At 45.0% G+C, this 20,612-nt stretch overlaps 2 non-coding genes and 1 pseudogene across 2 annotated transcripts; 2 read left to right on the forward strand and 1 right to left on the reverse strand.

The window, feature by feature from the left end:
* Positions 1-7,012: 7,012 nt before the first annotated feature.
* On the reverse strand, positions 7,013-7,085 carry TRNAG-GCC (transfer RNA glycine (anticodon GCC)). Its single transcript has one exon. It is a non-coding gene; the product is annotated as a tRNA-Gly (tRNA).
* A 6,979-nt stretch (positions 7,086-14,064) lies between these two features.
* On the forward strand, positions 14,065-14,138 carry TRNAW-CCA (transfer RNA tryptophan (anticodon CCA)). The gene has a single exon. It is a non-coding gene; the product is annotated as a tRNA-Trp (tRNA).
* A 5,556-nt stretch (positions 14,139-19,694) lies between these two features.
* Positions 19,695-20,524, forward strand: LOC143633448 (putative mitochondrial protein AtMg00530 pseudogene; annotated as a pseudogene).
* Positions 20,525-20,612: the final 88 nt, after the last annotated feature.

Genomic DNA, 20,612 nt, shown 5'->3' on the forward strand with positions numbered 1-20,612 from the left:
CATATTTCAGATATACTCACAAAAGAATTCGATTCTGAGTTGGCTGACGCGGAATCTGATATTTCAGCATTCTCAGGATTCTACTATTATAGCAAGCTTAAAAAACCAGAGATAACGGTGATAACTAATCCCCCTTATATTGATATAGTTGTTATATTAGGAATAATCTATTATTTAGTTACCAATTTTGTTTTATCATGTTATACTCATGATGAAACTGATAATGTATCTGAATTCGATTATAATCTGGTTGATTTAGAAACACGGCTCTTTGAAATGGGGTGTTGTGATAGGTTATACCGTATAGAAATGAAATACCCGTTTCCAAAAAATCTTATCTTAAATAGTATTAAGAAGAAAGTTGAGGTGGGTAGTTATACGTATAAACTGATTGAGACTTTTCTGGATAGTCTTTTCCTAGATGGGGAAGATAAAGCATTTTATATGAGTTATTTTATTGGTCAACTTTATAAGTTATTAGTTCATATAGGTTTAATGGATACATTTGATGTTATGTTTCCCGAATACTATCCAGGTGTGTCTTTTACTAGAAACCTTGATCAGATATATATATCATGCAAATATAGTGATCTTGTGGTGTTTGATGATGAAAAATGTGAAAACTTTCTTAGTTTCCTTGGAATACAAGCTGATTATCAGTCTATAACACCAATACCTGGTAAATGTCTTGAGAGTGTTTATAATAAGGGTGTAATGATAGATTTTATCATTAAAAAAAAGTCAATGACTTAAAAAAGGGTAAGTTCTATAAGAGTCTGTATAGTTTTCATTATGATTAATAGTATCATACTAAATGAACGGAAGATGACTCTGTACTCTTTTATTATCTAGTTTCAAAAACTCAAGTAGGGTTCTGTTTTTTTTTTCAAAAAAAGCAATTCCACCGGGGAAGGATCCACGAAAGCCCTCGCTTGCTACCGCTTTACCTTGCTTCCAATCGTACTTCTAGCGAGGAAGGCCTTCTAGCAAGGAAGTTGCAGCTTTCCGCTTGCCTTTCTCCTCTTTCAATCTAGTCTGCTTTCTCTTCATGCTAACAATCGAAAAGATATGTCCGAATGTTGAGCCTCTTTTCAGACCGGCAAGTTGAGCTTGAGCTTTCAGATGAGATTGCCTTAGTCGAGAAGTGTGCTCCTTTCACTCTCCCTCTCCCGCTTATTCATTAGGGCGAGTGGCTTTGCACCTACGGGAGAGCTAGTTAGTATGACTCCCTGTAGGGAGATAGCTAGTTAACTTCCTCTCCTGCCTTCTTCATTAAAGCGAGCTTTTTCCCTGTTGAGACAGATAGTTGACTTACACGCCCTATTCAATAGGGGCTTAGCGAGTGTTTGAAGCCACTTGCAGGCAAGCCCCTAGGTCAACACAAAGGAGAGGCTAGCAATCGCGTTTAGCCGATTCATTCTTACTAATAACCATCTCTCATTTACTACCGCTCGTACTCCCTATCTAGGAAGCCACTCGACTGAAAGGAGAGGTGCTAGAAGGCCATTTATCTTTACTCAAAAGCATGTGAAAGCGGGTAGGTACTACGGCCTATAATCAAGATCGAAAAAAGGCTTTCTTTACTGCGCCTTCCTTGCTTGACAGTTTTCTTTCTTTGTAGAAGAAAGAAAATATAGATAGATCTTTGAAGGGGTCGTATGATCGATTGCTTTTTCACTGCCGGGCAGGCATAACTAGTAACTTTACTCTTTCTAAACCCCACCCCCGACCCCTTAGATGAGGCAAAGGCCGGAGCTGCTACAATAGCAAGGGAGCTGGAGGAAATAAGACTGATAGATGGACGTGAGAAAGCTCTTTTATCATTTTGGTCTGGTATATGGGCGGGAGGAGAATAAGAGTCTCGTCTCATCTTTCAGCTGGAGTTAAGGCTCTCCTGCAAGAACTCTTAAAGGAATTGGTAGACAAAGCATAATGCTTCTTACAAGCGAAAGAAAGATTAGCTCGATCCCAGGAGATTCTATCTGTCGAGGAGCCCTTCTCGGGCTAGCATCTTAGCCAGCTAGGAATCTATTAGAAGCATAAGTTGTCCGTTGTTCAATCTAAAATAGTGAAATAATAATAACAAATAGGGTGGAGTAGTGGGAGAGAAGCCAGAATGAGCATTCGATCTGATCTTACCTGCATATAAAGGATAGCTGGGAAGACGAAGCGAGAGAGTGAAAGACCGTCGGATGGATCTCTCTGGGGACTGATGTTGATTTATGAAGGCGAATATCGGATAACTGAAGTTAGGAGGATTGTAGAGTGACAAAGGAGCTCCGGAGGAATGCCGAACGCATTGCAGACATGCCTTTGGATATGGTTTCCGCTGATTGGATTAGTCTTACTATCATATTCTCTAACCTAGTCAAATCAAGACTGGCATTCATCTCCATAGCCCTTTTTCTTTAGCAGTACAGGCCGGCTGGTCGGGGTTGTGTCCTTCCGAGTTCTACCCCCGCTACCACAAAGAGCACTGCCTAGCCACCGCTCGAGGGTACCTCCGCTCCCCGACCGAGCAAAATGGAGAAAATTCGCGGGAAAGGAGAGATAAAAAAGGGAAGGTTCTGCTGAGACTCAAGTTCCCCTGCCGGAGCTCCCCGAACCTGAAGTAGAAGTCGAGGGGCTGCTCAGTGAGAAGAAGCGTCAAATGATTCGGATAGTTGTCGCGCTGGCGGAGCAGGGAGCCTACAGGGAAGATTTGGGCAATGAGGAGTTCGACGATTTAGCCCATCGACTACATCTATCGCTGAACCAACTTCCGAATCATCTACCGAATCGCATAATCAACCGGATCCACCTAAACCTAAGAAATTTCCTCTAGACAGAATGAGGCTCTCGTTGAGAGATCCATTAGTGATTGGCCCACCCCTCCTGGCAAAGAAAGAAAGGCAGGTTCAGGCGATTGATCAAAAAAAGATTTCCTTCCCTTTCTTTATGACAGAGCAATTGAATGCAGCGGTGCAGGGCCTCTAAGATTATGAATAGGCTATTCATTTTCCGTCCTATTGAAGAAATTCGGCATGATAGTAGTAGAGTAGTCGATCTGATCTCGCGCGCGGGCGGATAGAAATGCCTATAGATAAGGTAGGCGAGGCTAGCTTGCCGGCAAAAGGCAATTGTCTTTTGTTTGATGAGAACGAGAAGGGCAATTGACTGCAGGCCTATTGGGTGGGGGCAACTAGAGGAAGACAGCACGGGGCAAAGCAAAGGGCAGAGCTTCGAGTGACGGGCTGTCGAAGAGCAAAGAAAAAAGTCACTCGAAGCTCCGCTGTCGCGCCTTAGCCGAGCGGTCATCGCCTGCACAAGCAAGCAGATTAGCTCCGTCATTCCATTATTGTGCCGGCAGGCCTGGGCGAGTGAGGTAGGTTTAGATTAGAGGGAGGAGGACTGCGAACGTCCGCCCCATGAAGCGCCGGGGAACCATGCATTCCTCTCGGGCTGGGCTCTCGCGTGTCCGGGGTCCGATCAGATCAACCAGCGACCGGTTTACGGAACAAGGAGTTAAGCAAGGGCCGGGAGATTGATGAAAGAAACTGGCCGAAGTCAGTGTTGTGTTCAACTCCGAGGTTGGAAGGATTGCTTTCTGCCGTCTGTCTTTTCCTTCTCTCTCTTCTCTTAGCAAAGTAGGCTCAAGTCAAACTTTTGGCTTGCTACAAGCTGGGCTCAGGGACTGTAGTCAGCCGCTTCCCCTGTAGTCGTTAGCTCATTTTTGACAGATCCGATCGGGTGTTCATAATCTGGAGTAAAAGGATTCGAACCTTTGCATGCCGGTACCAAAAACCGATGCCTTACCACTTGGCTATACTCCATACGGCCTGTTTTGGACGGTAAACGGGGAGAGGGGGAAGGGGGAAGCAGGGCTCGAAGAACGAGCCGAGCCGCGCAAGGACGCGGGGATATAGCAAGTAAGCAGAAAGGTTCTCCCTTTAGGACCGACTACAACAAGTTCACGACTCTAATAGAAAGAAAGGGTAAGCTCTCTGCTCTATTTGCTTGCAATGCTATGCCTATCAAAGTTGGCGAACGCTTCTGTAACCTTAGACTCGTTACGCTGTTCGACTGAACTCGTTGGCTCCACGTCCACCGAAAGTAGGTAACCTTCGTCACCGTTGGTTCCCGTAACCAAACCTTTCTTCTCTTTTTTCTTTCTTTTTTCTTTTTAGAAAGAAGAAGGCTCCTGAATCAGTGCAGGGAAAAATCCACAAGCAGGAGAACTGTACTAACCTGCCGCCGGTTACTTTATCAGGGCTCCGCAGGAGAAGAAAGAAGGTCCGGGTCCAATTTCTAATAAAGCGAAGGTCCCCCTTACTCCCTATTCTCTCTTAAAGCTTTATAAAGCTATAAAAAGGGTTGGTTAAGAACTATTGACTGTAAACGATAGCAGTTACAGTCACTCAATGGATATGCTCGCCTTTGGAATGAAGATGGATGAACAGGCACTTGAGCCTGGAACTGATGAAATTCGGGTAAAACAAGGAACCGGTCACTATACCGGGGGGCGAGACATGACCGCGACTTAAGATTCAAGTACCGTTGAAAAGACTAAAGGAACGGGGGAATGACTACCTGTAATAAAGCACAGGCTAATACGAGCCGACCAGAAGAAGCAAGGCTTTAGATTACTAGATCCTGGACACAATCTTCCTAGAGATGGAGAGCCCCTGCCTTTTCTAGCCTCTCCTTCTTGCTTGCTTACCTAGCTCTTGTCTTAGTGACTCTTCCTCTTTTCTAGGTTTTTCTGAGGGTAGATTTTTCATTTGCCAATGAATTGGATCCACCTCGATTCGATCAATAATGGGATTCTTGGCTAGAGAAAGGTTCTGTGACATGGACGCCCAGCCCAACTCGGTCGGTCGGTTGGCCCACCTAAGATATTCAAAAATGATCGAACAATTTGATCAAATTTGAAAAAGTCTTTCTCACTATTCAGAACAGTGGAGCTTTCGATCAAGATGTTCTCGCCTCCCCCGTTTGGGCTCTCGCTCGAATCGGAACCGGTAGGCTTTCGACTCAATCTAATAGCCTACCTACCGGGCGCCAATACAATAAAAGATAAAGTTTGCGCATGGGCTCATTATCTGATGCAGAACCGATGCGAGAGGGAGAATCAATATGGGAGAAGCGGGGATTGAGAGCTTTCAAGAACCAGTGGAAAGGAAAGACTTGTTCCCTGCATTCCTTTCTTTCCAAAGAGAGTCATTAGTGCTAGGGCATAAAAGCTTTGATTGAATGAACGCCACCTTGGTTGTATTGTTTTCAAACAAATCCAATGTTGGGCCGGTAATAGCCGAAGGTAAAAAAGGGGGAGAAAGAGAAGAGGAGATTCAGAATAGTCACTCCACTCCATGGATAGTACACACAGATTCTTCTGTCATTTGCAATTCCTTTCGGGTCGGAAACGTGGGCTGCTGGTGGGGCTGTGCCCCTTCTCCCTCTTCTTCCGCTTTACAACCGGAATAAGGAAACTTAGAATTCACCCCTATGAAAAAATGTTGAGAGGCTAGCGAATCGGAATTGTATGGAATGTCCTACTCCTGCCCGAGCTTTCCGATCAACCAATCCCCTATTTCAGGGACATCTGTGTTAGGTAGGCCCAGGGATCACTGATTAGTCGAAGGAGCCCATCCCTCTGGCCTATCATTTGTTGGTCGATCCGGCTGGCGGCTCCTGCGGGGGCCCTTTATACTAGTTTGCTGCTAGGAGTCCCTCTAGTCGAATCCATAATCCATAGAAGTCCCAATAGAAGTTTACTGACATGGCTCTTCCATCGACGATCTACTGCTCCCTCTTAGTTGCAGATGCCCATGCTTTGATTCGAAAGCCCTAGCCAGTGATGAATCCCCAGGAAGAGAGGACTATTGAATTCCTCCTCCCTTCAGTCCAGTTTGTACCCGTCCCAGCAACGAACACCTTCCTACTGCAAGGCTTTGCTCTGCCCTTCCACTAGAATCCACTCCGGGTCGGAGGAGCAGCTAGTCCAACTTCTTGAGCAGCCGAGAGATTGAAGAACGAACATTTGCTTGAATTCCTTGCCTCACCCTGAGATGAGAGGGAAGGTCGATTTGACTCGAATCCTGGACCTGATCTTTAATCCTACACCGGTTAATGATGCGATGGGAGAAGTTTTTCTTTTGTCATTTTTCATCAATGCTGGCCCAGTCGTCCATGCCCAATCCCAATGGACAAACCTTAGCCCCTAGCTCTATAATCCACCCTACCCAGTCCCTGAAAGCCCTCCCGGGGGCCTAGCCCTTCGAGTCATAAGCGGCTTTCATCGTTGACGAACACCTGCGCTAATAAGACAAAGAGGGAGTCTTTGCCTTGAATGAATCAGTAAAGTAACAACGGATTAGTGGAATGAGGGATCAAGAGACAGATAGGGGGAGAATGGCAATCATTGGTGGACCTTCCCATGAACGAGTCACGGAGCTCTCAACGGAGTGGTTTAGGTTCTGGAATTCCATCTCTAGTTGGGGCTTTCGGTTCGAAGGTTATAAAATGTGGTGCGGGTTCATCTCTCTCGACCAGTTCAGGTTCAAGGGAGGGTGATCGAGGGGACCCAGACTTTAGATCTCTTCTCTATGGCGGGAGGTCTCTTTCGTATCAAGAGTGTTTTGGGGAGGCCAGGGGAGACTGATTGGATCGAGAGGCGATGCTTATACCTCTTCTTTATCGATAGGATTCCCATCATTTGCAGTCTCCGGCGAAGGAGATAAGGGCGAGGGACCCAACATGTTCTATCCTCAACCTCCATCCGTCATTAGTAATCTCAATTCGCTTTTCCTATTCACTAGTACAATGCGCGCTACAACTAGCAGCCCCTTACTAGTAAGGGAAAAGGCTAGTTGTAGCGCAAGGGCTGATGAAACAGCAACTTGTTAGGACTAGGTTTTGGCTTGCCCCTTTATTCTTATTAGGAAGATAGGTTTGGAACCCTTTACAAGGGGATGATTGCCGCTCACCCCTATCTCTAAAGGCACACTCGTTACCACTAAACGACGAAGCCGGGAGCGAAAGGAGGGACTTGAACCCTCAACCTCAGCCTTGGCAAGGCTATGCTCTACCAATTAAGCTATTTCCGCCAGCTACGGTAGTGGCGAAGCACTACTGAGCAATTCACGTATCACTTGATACGGACGACTTCTGTTTTTCCGGTGGACCACAGTCTTGACCTCCGATCGAGCTACGAACACGAGTTGGTAGGCGGCTAGGGGGGCGGCAGGGCTGCGCCTTTTCAATCAATCTCCGGCCGCTCCGCTATTGGTGCGAGCTGTAAGGAGTCTTGATCTCGAGTCAAGCTGGGGCGTCATCTGTCTTTTAAGTTAAGTCATTTCCTAAGAAGGCTCCTCTTATTCGTTCTCCCCTCTCGGTTGGCCTTTGCCAGCCACTAGAGTAAGTAAGAGAACCTACAGTGAATGCCGCAGATTTTTACCGGATTGTACACCTTTGTGTCTGGCTATGTATATGGATGTGCATAAAGAAGGGACGGGGCATCTCTATCCTTTTTTGGGGGAAGAGAGAGGGAAGAAGCTGCAGCGGCACCTCACGAACTTCTTACTGGAGCAGTACTATAGGCATTTTCGAGTGTTTGGATGCACGTCTTTTGTTCATATTCCTGCGCAGTTAAGAGAGAAATAGTCCCCAAGGAAACCACTTGTGTCTTTCTTGGATATGCTCAGTCCGGGTATAGACGCTATGACCTGAAATCCAAGAGACTCGATGTATCCTTGAATGTTCTCTTTAATGGGGGCGCTTCATCTTTTTCTTAACCTAATTAATAAGCCCCGGGGGAGAATGATGATGGAGATGTATTGCGGCCTTCTCCTGTTCATCAACTCTAACCGCATTCTTCTGCAGTTGATGTTACGGATCAGCCTCACGCTTCAAGCAGCTTTGCTCAGCATCTTCTGCCGATTGTCAGCCTGTTCTGCTGACCTCAGAGGATTCCAGTCACCCGGCACAGCATGTTTATTTTCGGCAGCGATGACAGTCTCTTTCCCAGGGTCAGACTACTCCATAAGATCAGCAGTCTAGCCCAGTTGCTCCCCTTTTAGGCGCTTCCTCTAGTTAAAGAGTGAATTCAGGAGTTCCAGGCAGGCGATAGGGGCTTCAGGGGGATAACATGAATCGTATAAGCCTGAACCCTATTAGTTATGTGCTTCCCCCTTCAAGAGCTGGGCTACTACCCTAATAAAGTTCTTCCTAGCGTATAGTATTGGGCAGATTGAGTCTTTCTCTAATATAGTACCTAATAGTTAGATTAAGCATTAGGCGCAACTTCGACTATAAAGCATCCCGTTAATATCTTCTCTTTCTGTCTTCAAGCTTCAAGCTTTTGCCTAGGAGCTCGGATTCCAGTCCTATCGTTAGAAGGCAGCATAGTTGGAATTTCTTCCTGCGGCGAATAAAGGAAGAGCTCTCGGTAGTTGCGGTGGAGTAAAAAAATAGATTATTGCTTTCGGAACCGGGAACTGTCTGGTCCTCCCTTATGATATCATCGTCATCCGCACAGCCTTTCTTTATCCCTTGCTTTTTACGGCCCTGCTACTAATAGAATAAAAAGACTAAAGTTCCGTTGGGTGCTGCCTTAGTTTGCTAGCTTCGTTGTATGGAATGACCGGACTGACTTCAGGGAAGTTTTTGTGGTAAAAGGAAAAGAGTTGGGTTCTCTATCGAAGCCGTTATTGGGCTTTCTTTTCACCAGGGAAACTCCTACGAGCTTTAGGGTAACCTCTGTCTTCATGTTCTGTTGGTGCATGTTTTGTGACCGTCGCTATGCAATTCTGTTCAGCGTTGTGGAAGTACGAAGTTAGAGCAACTTCGCCATAGGCGAAGTTGTAACAACTTCTGCCATAGGCGAAGTTAGAATAACTTCGCCATAGGCGAAGTTATAACAACTTCGCCTACATGCCCAAGCCCGCGAAGTTTATATATATATATATATATGTGTGTGTCGTGTTTAGGGTTAGTTATCCAGAAAGTTAGAGAGTTTTGTGTTACAGTTCATTTGTCTAGAGAGAAACCGAGAGTGAGAGTCGTGTGGGACGGCCCGAGGTAGAGCTCACCTCGGGTCGGCCGTCATTTTTTTTCATGTTTGATATGTAAGTGTTTTGGTTATTTTATAAAAGATCTGCAGATTTGTTTATCCCCTTCGTGTGTTTGTTCGTGTATGTGTTTATGTGTAATCGTGTTCTTCGTCTTCTACACCAATAAACGAGTCTAGGAGGATTCCGCACTCCTAGACCTCGTGCGGATCTCGTATCGATCGGCGACGCCCCGGGGGGACTTACAAGTGGTATCAGAGCCTTAGGCTCTTATGCTATGGTTCGAGATCTGCGTTTTGGTGTTTCTGGCACGTTTCTGATGCGTTTCTGGCCGATCAGCGCCGCAGGCGAAGTTATTGGGTTCAGGCGAAGTTGTCGCTTAAATTTTAGGGTTTAGGCGAAGATATAAGGTTAAGCGAAGTTATTCACAACTTCGCCTACCTCACAAGTTCGCTTATCACAGGCGAAGTTATCTACCAAGCGAAGTTATGGACAGGCGAAGTTAAGGAGGAGCGAAGTTGACTTTTAGGCGAAGTTGACTTCAGGCGAAGATAAAAAAAAAAAAAAGTGTTTGGAGTTTTCGTCTGTATGGCCAGGTGTACACGATTATTGTGAGACCGAAGTCGTTGTTCTGTCAACGAGTGAAACTTGTTATCTCTTGGTCTTACGTGTGAACAAATACGTGTCAACTCTGGATATGGAGTTGAGGTTGTGAATGGGATATTGATTGATACTGGATATTGACACATATTTGGGTGTTTGTGGGCAATGAAATTGTTGTTGTTCGAGGTTGACCAACTGAAGAAAGTCAAATTGAACTGAAGGTTTTCGTCATTACTGGATTGCGGTCAGAGCATATTATTTATGTTATTCTCAAGGCGTTCGAGAATTGGATCCTGAAACGTGATGCCTATTTATTAAAGTGAAAATTCTGGAACAAGTTGGATTTAATCGGGAATTAACGTGTTTATGTTCTTGATTGTTATCCCTGGTGATTGAAGATGCTTCAGATTAATTAATGGTCATGTGTGTTAGATTCTGTCAAGGTGGTTTTGTGATGAAATTGATCACTTGATGTTGAGTAGTTGAAGATTAAACCTTATCGTATGCCGACGTGTTGGTGAAGTTGTGGAGAGAGCCCAACTTCACGTGTTGGTGAAGTTAGATGAACTTCACGTGTTGGTGAAGTCAGAAGGACTCACGTGATTGGTTGAGATGATTAATTAGGCACGGGGATGCATGCATTTCAAAGACCTCAATCTATTTAGTCGGAGAAGCTTACATTGAAGGGGAGATCTGATATGGAAGATGCTGGGTGATTGGTAGATTTGTGAAGCTACAAGACAGTTTCAGACACGGCTGGTTGAAGAACAAACAGAAGATCATCAGTTAAGAGGGAGTCTGTTGGTGCATGTTTTGTAACAGATGATCTTTTGTGTTTGTTAGAATTGAGAGCAACGGTCAAAGGGGAGTCTGTTGGTGCATGTTTTGTGACCGTCGCTATGCAATTCTGTTCAGCGTTGTGGAAGTACGAAGTTAGAGCAACTTCGCCATAGGCGAAGTTGTAACAACTTCTGCCATAGGCGAAGTTAGAATAACTTCGCCATAGGCGAAGTTATAACAACTTCGCCTACAGGCCCAAGCCCGCGAAGTTTATATATATATATGTGTGTCGTGTTTAGGGTTAGTTATCCAGAAAGTTAGAGAGTTTTGTGTTACAGTTCATTTGTCTAGAGAGAAACCGAGAGTGAGAGTCGTGTGGGACGGCCCGAGGTAGAGCTCACCTCGGGTCGGCCGTCATTTGTTTTCATGTTTGGTATGTAAGTGTTTTGGTTATTTTATAAAAGATCTGCAGATTTGTTTATCCCATTTGTGTGTTTGTTCGTGTATGTGTTTATGTGTAATCGTGTTCTTCGTCTTCTACACCAATAAACGAGTCTAGGAGGATTCCGCACTCCTAGACCTCGTGCGGATCTCGTATCGATCGGCGACGCCCCGGGGGGACTTACATTTTCACATCATTTTCTTACTCTTTCATTGGGCCTTTCGCCTCCCTCGAAGTAAAAACTCTCCAGTGAGACCAGATCAGCCAGAAGCCTTGGTGTGCTAACCAAAGAACCCGCCCCAGCGGACCCAGTTTCCAAAAGATTGAGTGGTCTGCGCATAACACCTTCTGACGGGGCATCTCCTCCATCCCCGTTGGTCCTTCCAAAACCTACTTCTCTTTTATTTCTTTTATTTTCTTCTTTTTCACTCTGGCGCAGCATTGTCCACCGGGGATTAGTAACAAAATAAAGTAACTGGCTGATGGGAGACCTGTTCCATGTCTTAGCTTCGACCTCCCAGTCACAGCACAGACATGCCTGACTGAGAAACAACCAACAGCCTTGTTCCGAGAGTATAAAGAACCCCTCTAACAAAACAAAGTAGCAAGAAGGATGACTCTCGAAGGCTTGGTCCTTATACCGAAACAAGGTCCCAGATCAATTTGCTGAAGCCGAAGGCCAATGAGGAAAGGTCCTTGACTTTGCTTGAAGCGGGAAATAAAGTATACTTTGTATACTATGAATAATAGCTCTTCCTAACAAATGGAAGTGTGGAGGAATCGAAAGCTAGAGCTATTAGTCTACAATAGGGCTTTCTATCAATCAATCAATAGTGATATCTCACTTTCAAATGCGATATTAGCTCTGCTAGCTTTCATATCGACTAAACTGAAATGAATTCAATCGCCTTATAGTTCCCTTAACTTATTATATGACTCAGCTTCGCCTTTTCCTTCTCTACTCCCACGCTAAAAGGGAAGTCCCGAAGGCGCATCTCTTCCGATACTCTTGTTGAGTAAGATGTTCTTCTTGCCTCTCTAGCCTTTAGCACAGCAGTAGGAATTTTCTAATCTACTAATCTAAAGCCGCTTTGAATCTCTTGGAGTAATAAGGGCAATAGGTCTTTCTTGGAAAAGATCCTTCTCTCCAGAGCGTAAGCAAGGATTTCTGATGCGCGGAGGGGCCCTTAGGTTTTCGGGGCATTGGATTCTCACCAATGTTTGCGTTACTCAAGTCGACATTCTCGCTTCCGCTTCGTCCACTACCGCTCGCGCGGGTGCTTCACTCTAAGTCGGAACGCTCCCCTACCGATGTCTTTTTCCTATCTTCAATTAAAGAGACCTATACATACAAAGATCTAGGTAGTTTATCTCCTTCTAAGAAGTAAAATACCCTTCCCGTGCTAAGAGCCTTTCGAAACTCTTGAACTGTAAGAGAGACTTCATTTAGGAGTGATCTTTTCATCCAACTAGAAATATCATAAGAGAAGAAAGAGAGCTTTAGAAGCATCTTTTCTTTATGCCCAACAACTCCCATGCCTTTCTTGGTCGGACCAAGCCAACTATTTCCGACAAGTCTTTCCTCATTTTTAGAGCAAGAAGCGGAACTACAAGAAAGCTTTCTTTATCTTTATGGATAACCAATGCATTTTCAAATATAGTTGGGAGACTTTGCCCAAGAAATGGGTAAAAAAATGGAAAGATCGGAACATGGGAATAGCTCTGATACCAATAACGACTGCTCATTTCAAATGTTGTGCTTTCTTCAATTGCATACCTATACAAGGGTTCAATTTTCGATCGATATTTGCGGAGTTGATCATCCCTCTCGAAAACGAAGATTTGAAGTGGTCTATAATTTACTGAGTACTCGGTTTAACTCACGCATTCGTGTACAAACCAGTGCAGACGAAGTAACACAAATATCCCCGGTAGTCAGTCCATTTCCATCAGCCGGCCGGTGGGAGCGAGAAGTTTGGGATATGTTTGGTGTTTCTTCCATCAATCATCCAGATCTACGCCTTATATCAACAGATTATGGTTTCGAGGGTCATCCATTACGAAAAGACCTTCCTCTGAGTGGATATGTGGAAGTACGCTATGATGATCCAGAGAAACGTGTGGTTTCTAAACCCATCGAGATGACCCAAGAATTTCGCTATTTCGATTCTACTAGTCCTTGGGAACAGCGTAGCGACGGATAATTCAGAATCAGAATAGGTCCAGTGGACAAATCAAAAGGAAATGCTATTTGCTTCGTAAGAATAAGAATTCACTTCTATGAAAGACTTTCACGGGAATTGTCTTGATCGTCGGATATCTTTGTTAAAATAAAAAAAAGGAAGAAGTGTTATCGCCTGCAATTCTTCCCAGTATGGAATGAGTAAAGAATCAAGCTACAAGTTTCGATCTATACGAAAAGCACGGGTTTTTTTCTTTCTTTCGGTTTCATTGATAGCAGAATATCCTGACTCTATAGGGGCGCTAGCGCTTTACTAATAGAATAAAAAAGAAAAGGGGCCATAAAAACGTAATAGGCTGCGCTGCTACTCTAGGCTCGCTTCTTCAAGCTCCGCCCCTTTTTGAAAACGAAACTAACGAGCAATCAAACAAACTAAAGCGCTAACGTTTATATTACTTAGTAAAGCAACCTTTCGCGCTAGGCGCTCACTTTTTTTGTCTGGGTGGAAGCTGGTGGCGGGGCTTGCTTATCCGGATACACGGAATTGGGATCTCTGTCACAGGCAAATCTTTCTATCAAGAAAGCCTCACTTATTCAAATCAAAGGGCTGATTATTTAGAACCTTGCTCCTAAGATAAGTAAGAAAGCGTTGGTGGGATCGGCGGGATGATGATGAGTATATAAATCAATAAAGAGGAAATGGCAAGATAATTTAATATCGATGGAGGTGCATTGCCGCTGTGGAAAACAGGGCAGGGATTCTCTACAATGACACTGTAGACCAAATGAAAGGGATGTAGCGCAGCTTGGTAGCGCCTTTGTTTTGGGTCAAATCACAGGTTCCAATCCTGTCATCCCTACCTATTCTTCTCCTCTGGGCAGTCACGAGGGATCCATTGAGATCGATTCGGACATACATCATTTTCATTTTCTGAGACTTTATGCATGTTTAGTTTTGGGGGTACAAAAAGAATCCTTTTCTTTTTAGTCGTATCTACTGTGATAAGAAAGCGTTCTTAGTTCAGTTCGGTAGAACGTAGGTCTCCAAAACCTGATGTCGTAGGTTCAAATCCTACAGAGAGTGATTCTGTTCTTGTTAGGTCTAATTAGAATTCAATAACTTCACTCATTTGAACAGCAACCTGAAGTGAACCTCCTGCGGATAAAAAAAGGAGGAAGTCAATAAAAAAAGAGATGTTAATGATTCAAAGGTCCAACTGATCGCCGCGCCTGTTTTGTAAATATGCAGTGACGAATAATTCAGCCAAAAAGTAATAGGAATTAGACCTAACACGATTCCAAAAAGAAAAACTTAAAGCATTTCGTTTTATTTGAAAGGGGAAAAAAGAAGTATAGGGTTCCAAACCTAAATAAACATCCGAATCGCCCATGAATCTCAATGACCAAGAATTGGCAATTGAAGCGGGAAGGAACTATTTAATACCTGGAATCTCACAGAAAGATTCATCATCTGTTACATCTACTCATCCCACGATTCCGAATCAACAGACCCTGTTACCGAGATAAGGCAACTCTTTTTGAAAGTCATAGTAAAAAGAACTGTGTCGTCTAACTTCTTTCACAAAGAAATGGTGTAAGCGGAAGGGAAGGCGTGAATCCTCGATCCTAGCTAGTTTGATCTGTCGAAATAAGGTTCCCGGTTGGCTTTGTATGAAGAAGCCTATCTTTCTAGCCCTAAGTGAGCCATAGATTGTGAGTGAGCTTTTGGGGAGTAGAGAGCGAGCGTAGAATACCAGCGGAAAAATTCTTTCTTTTTTCAATTTTTTGAAAGGGAAGAGACGCTTCTCGCAAGCAGCATCCATCTATATAGCGAGAGAGATCCCTTGTCTTTGTCGCCTACCTATGTATAGAATAGCACGATAGAGGCCCTAATCTATAGCAAGAGTCTAACCGCCTGCATTGATGGACTGAAGCAGGAATGAGAATAACCTAGTCTCCTTATGATTATGAAGTAAAGCAATGGAAGAGAGGAAACAGGTATAACCGGGAACCATCTACGGCTTGAACACTCCTTCTTGCCTTTCAATCTCGACCTACGCTTGGAGGGAATAGTGGCTTTCTTGTAGTAAATGAATCAGAACATATAGGTAGCAACTATCTCGAAATGGATAAGTATGCTCCCCCATTTTTTCATGAGTATGGGTGAAAGGCCCGCTTTCACCTACGACTTTCTCTGATGAGAAAGAGGTAGTGATTCTAGGACTAGAGGGAAGTTCAAGTCGACCAATGTGATAGGCGAAGAACTAACTTCTCTGGTGTCCGTCAAAGGATTCGTAGGGGATGACCTGTGATGAATCTGGCTGTTCGGGTTAAAGGGAAGGGCCTCGTCGAAATCATCGGCTTTCTGCCCAACGCCACGGCCGTGGCCCTATTATTTAAGAATATTTACGGATGTATAAGGCCAGCATAGGCTGAGTCTAATTCACCATCCCGGGATTGAGTTCTGACCATAAAATCTACTATCATGCTTGGATGGAAGGAGCATTCAAGACTCTCGAGGTTGGACGGAGGCGCCTCTTCTCAGTCGGGAGTGAGTTGTGAATTCTGGTGATAAGGCTTGTGATGTTCGATCTAAGATATTCGGAATCAAGATCCGGATAGAATTGTTGGCTTTCTCAAGAGCTTTCTCGGCCGCTCCTAATTCCTATCTCGGTAGCTTCATCTTCTCCGGGAGCTGAGAATGCTTCTGCTGCCGAACCGGGAGGGACAAAGAGGCTAACTTGCCTTATTTCAAAAATGGAAAACACGTCTTTCTGGTGGGGGTACAGCCAAATCAAGATCCTTCTATAGCTGTGGACCGAGGAAGATTCGAGGGACTACGCGCTTTCATTCCCTTACAGCTGCCTTACAAGCCCTTCCACTGCCCTCACTCCCAATCGCCCCACTATCTGCTAGTCTGGTTCGACTCGAACTTCTGTCATGTCAAGCTTCCTGACCTGCTTTGTACCAGCCAGTATTTTGTGTACTTCGGGGCGAGCTCGCTCTAACGTCGTGCCGGGTCACAACGAATGGAACTTTTATAAGGCATGCACAATTGGACAAGCTGCTTACCGTGGCCACCTACTGCCTTCCCTTAAGGCCGTCGTCATGCTAGAACTCTCAAACGGTTGTCAAGGATGGCTGTAATTCAGGAAGCGCTTGTAACGTGAGTGAAGCGGATTGAATACACACTTGTCGGGGTGAACTATTGAAAAAGACCCCCCAAATCAGCCTTGAATAAAGGAACCTCACATCAAAAGGGTTTGGTTGATGCACTGCGTCCTAGCGATCGTTGGCTAACACTAGATTCCAGAAATGGCTTTGTTTTGTCATTCTGGTGTTGTCGAGGCAGAAGGCACACTTGGATTGGAACTGATGCTGGAGGTGAATCCGCTAATGTGTCAGGTGAGGTCATACCACCAAAACGGCATACTTGAAACGACAACCCGCTGAAACCGCACTAAAGCTTTGAAAGAGACGTTCCCCTCATCCTTAAAGTAAAGACGGTTACCACGTCTTTCATTAAGGGAAGGCGCTGACTAGCCCTGCTCAATAAGGATGTAGGGTCTCTTGAGCGCTTCATTGAGCATTTTGATTTCCTATCCCGTCGTTACGCTACGCTATCCATAACCATAAGGTTGACCTATAGCCCTCTCTTCTCTCTCTTTGTCCACGCTAAGATTCCCCTTGGTCATGTAATAGAAGAAAAATGGGAAGACCTCCCAGTTGGACCCAGACTGCGATGGTAGTGAATGTGGCCTCAGCTCCCACAAATGCAGGCTCCCAAAGCCTTAGACTGAGATAGTACCACAAAGCAGGGGTTAACATAAATGACTCTATAGAAGTCCTTTCCCGCTTGAAAGCTAAATAAGGAGGTGCCCCAAATCCCTGCATTCCATTCTTGGCAGAGGTTCCTTCCATCTAATCCCTTGAAGTACTTCGCCCACCTTCAAAGAGTTAAATAAATGATCATTCAAAGCAGACTAAAGGCATAGGGCAAAGGAGCGAAAGCCATTGCGCTAACGAAGTTTTCTTGCTAGGGCTAGCGCCTTTAGTGTTCCCGACTGCCTGCCTTTCGGCCTTTGCGTTCCAAACAACCAGTAGTGTGACCGATCTGTGTTCAAAACAACCGATGACGCTAGCGACGACTCGTGGGGCCCTCTAACGCCGAACAAAAAGGACTGGTGCTATAACGACGAGTGGTGTGGTCCTAACAACCTACTATGGTAACGACAACTCGTAGTGGTCCTAACTACTAGCAACAACCACTACGGCAAGCGCCACAACGACGATAACGCTAGACCTTAATATAGGCTTGCGAAGCAACCGCAACTCGTTGTAGGTCCTCCCCTTACATTACAGTCGAGTAGCTTTCACTCCTTCGCTTGCAACGTGCGGTTGGTTTACCTAACGCATGGCTTCCCCAACGCCAATAGTCGCATGAGTTCTCCTAGACCATAACCCATGCCTTGAAACAAACCGCATGATGCGTTCCGGAGTTGCCGTAGTTCTGTTACCGCCTTGTCGTCTTGGATTGGGAAGGAATCGACAGGCTCATTTCAAGGACACTCAATTTCAGGCTTTCGAAGCTCTGACGCTTTCTGTCGCATTTGTTCTATCTTTTGTTTACCTATCATTTTCACTTTCTTTAACCGTACTTAGGCAGCTCTTCGTTCGTTCGGCAGAGGCGTAGAGCTATCTACTTGGTCGCGACTGGCTCTGCTACGCTAGGTTCTCCCTATGGCGCTACGCATCGTTCCCTTCGGTCGAGCGAATCCCCTTGTTCCGGTTCGAGAATCCCTATGTCTGAGGTCGAGCAGCTACGCTCTCGTTGGTCGAGGTTAGATCCTCGTATGTCGCCACTCTCGTCACTGGGCGTTCTCACTTTTGCCTTGTTATCTCAGGACACTCTGCCAGGTTGTTCCTTGTTGACCGGCCTTGTGATTCTCGTTATAGAATGTAGTGCCCAACAGTTTAAAGGAACGGGTGAAGTCTCGGGATCCGCTCTAGTCGAGTAAGAGATTTCCCCTGTAGAGTAGTCTCCGTATCAGTCCATGGGCTAAGGCGCAATTGCCTTCTTAGAGCCAGTAACTTTGTACTGAAAATTGGAGAAAAAAGAGTGACAGAGGCATCTTCCATTCATCTCGATTTTGGTTTTTCTGCACCATATTTTGATCTCCCTTTTCTTTGATCCGGAACTCCCAACAAATCCTTGACTCCTCGAATACAATGGGATTTCACACCTGGCGAATCTTTCACTCTACCTCCTCTTATTAAGACTATAGAATGTTCCTGCGAATTATGACCTTCGCCCGGAATGTGAGCAAATATATCATGTCGATTGCTCAACCGTACTTTGGCTATCTTACGTGGAGCTGAATTAGGTTTTTTCGGTGTTCTCGTTGGTACACGCGGGCATACTCCTTGCTTCTGGGGACATTGATCCGAAGCTCGAGTACGGTCCGTGCGCCGTTTTTCTTCTCTACCATGACGAATCAATTGATTTAATGTAGGCATCGCACTCTTGACTTTTGTCCTTCCCCCCGATTTTTGCCCTATCGCTAGTGGTTACTCCCGATCCGAAGCACCCCTTTTCCATTCATAGAGAGATCCAATCGTCAAAATCAATAAAAAGGCCATCATGGACCAAGATCCAAAGGGATCAATCTTGTTGAGAGGTACTGCCCAAGGAAAGGAAAAGGTGACTTCCGGATCAGGGATAATAAATAAAATAGAAACAAGATAAAATCGTATATCAAAACGACTTCTGGCATCACCGAAAGGATCAGGCCGACAATTTTTCTGGATAGGTCGAACTATTGGAAGCAAATGGAAAAGGAACACCAAATGGGATCAAAGAAATTAGCGGACTGATCACTAAATAGATACAAATAGGTGCAAATTCTGACATCACCACAGCCCACTTTGTTTTCTCACTCCTAGCTCGCGGAGCGGCATACCGAAAAAAAGATAGGATTTGAATCGTTGACTTAAGCCCTTGCGCTATTCCCCCCTGATCGCATCGTAGATAGCAGTCAGAGTCAGTATGCTTTCTATTCTCTTTATATTATATATGAAAATAGATAAGAAAGGAGGGCTGCCGAGGCTCGGAACTTCTCCGAGAGGTTCCTTTCGATACTCTGCGCACAGAAGCGATATCGAACATCACTTATTGTCATTTCTCACATCACTTATTGTCATTTCTCAATTGATGATACTTCATTTAGCTACTTAATAAGATAAGAAGATCCAAAAAAAGATCAAATAACGGAAGGCGAAAGGTCGATTAGGAAAGGAGCTTTTCAAATCAAAGAATTCGTTTATTGCAAAGCCTTCTTTCAGATGAGTTGTTTATAAAAAATCTCCTTAACTCATTAACTCAGGATCAGTAAAGGCCTTACTCTATTCCTTGTCAGGAATAGCGGCCTTAGAGCTTCTACTACTATCGGCTATCTAACTCTCGGGAAATCGGGGGTTTTGTCGGGGAATCAGTGTCGTGGTGGTGCTACGAGATGGCGATTTATCGTATAGAAGAATGGGTCCGAGGACCTTTTGATTGACCATAGATGCGAACCGACCGACCGCTGCCTAAGAGAAGATAAGTAGTTCTTCTATCGTTCAAAGCAAGGGGAGAACAGGTAGCTGGTTGCCTAGATCTCGTATTTCCCACGTAGTCCGTCGAAAAAACCAACGATTCTCCTCTCAAAGTAATAGAGAGATCCTTTTCTTTTTCCGGTATGTAGCTCCGCGAACAAGGAGCGCATCATCAGAGCAGGGCGAAAACGAACATAGGATCATGGCCCTTTTCTTCTTTCTTTTGCTGCTGATCTCACATCGAGAGCAGCCCCTTTGTGTTCAGGATGATCGGATGAGAGATCTTCCTCCGACTCCGATAAATCGGTCAAGCGGGAGGCCACCCTCGACTTACCTCTCTCTAGAAAAACCCCCTCCCCAGAGGAGAGCATAAGCTCCAGGATGAGTATGTCCTGGATTACCGGATTCATTCTCGTCCTGATCCACCATGAAATTTTTTTCGAAAGAAAAATGATAGGAGAGGGCTCGTAATGATCTTTGAGAAGATCACAAGGTGCTGAACAGGATAGGGGGGTCTGTAGGTTTTTGTGAAAGGGATGGTCTTCTCATGTTATTGCTGAAAAGAAAAAGCGAATTCCTCTATTTGATGTCGATTCACCCACACTTCCATTCCTTGTAGAGGGGGGCTAACTGCTTGCTGGCTGGGAGCTGTATGAGCGGTAACGTCCACGTACGGCTCCGTGAGAAGGACGGTGGACAGAAATGGCCTTGTTGTACCTCACTCTCGTTTTCAATGGGGTCTGCTCTTTCTTTTTTGGGAGAGTATGCCAATATGATCTTAATGAGGTGCGGGGCTTTGCATCTGACATTCGTTGGGTTTCCCTCTTCGGGAGCCTGCGTCCCGGCGTTTTTGCGCAATAAACCCCTCCGGCCGAAGACTAGTGGTAGGTGGTCCCACAGAGCTTTCGAAAAAGGGTAGCCTAGTGTGTAAGCACAGCAATGAACCGCAGCGAACCCCCAGACG

The sequence above is a fragment of the Bidens hawaiensis genome, unplaced genomic scaffold (assembly GCF_021521415.1).
Source record: "Bidens hawaiensis isolate Kalapana, Puna unplaced genomic scaffold, B.hawaiensis_p1.1 tig00006734_1, whole genome shotgun sequence".
NCBI classification, from domain to species: Eukaryota; Viridiplantae; Streptophyta; class Magnoliopsida; order Asterales; family Asteraceae; genus Bidens; species Bidens hawaiensis.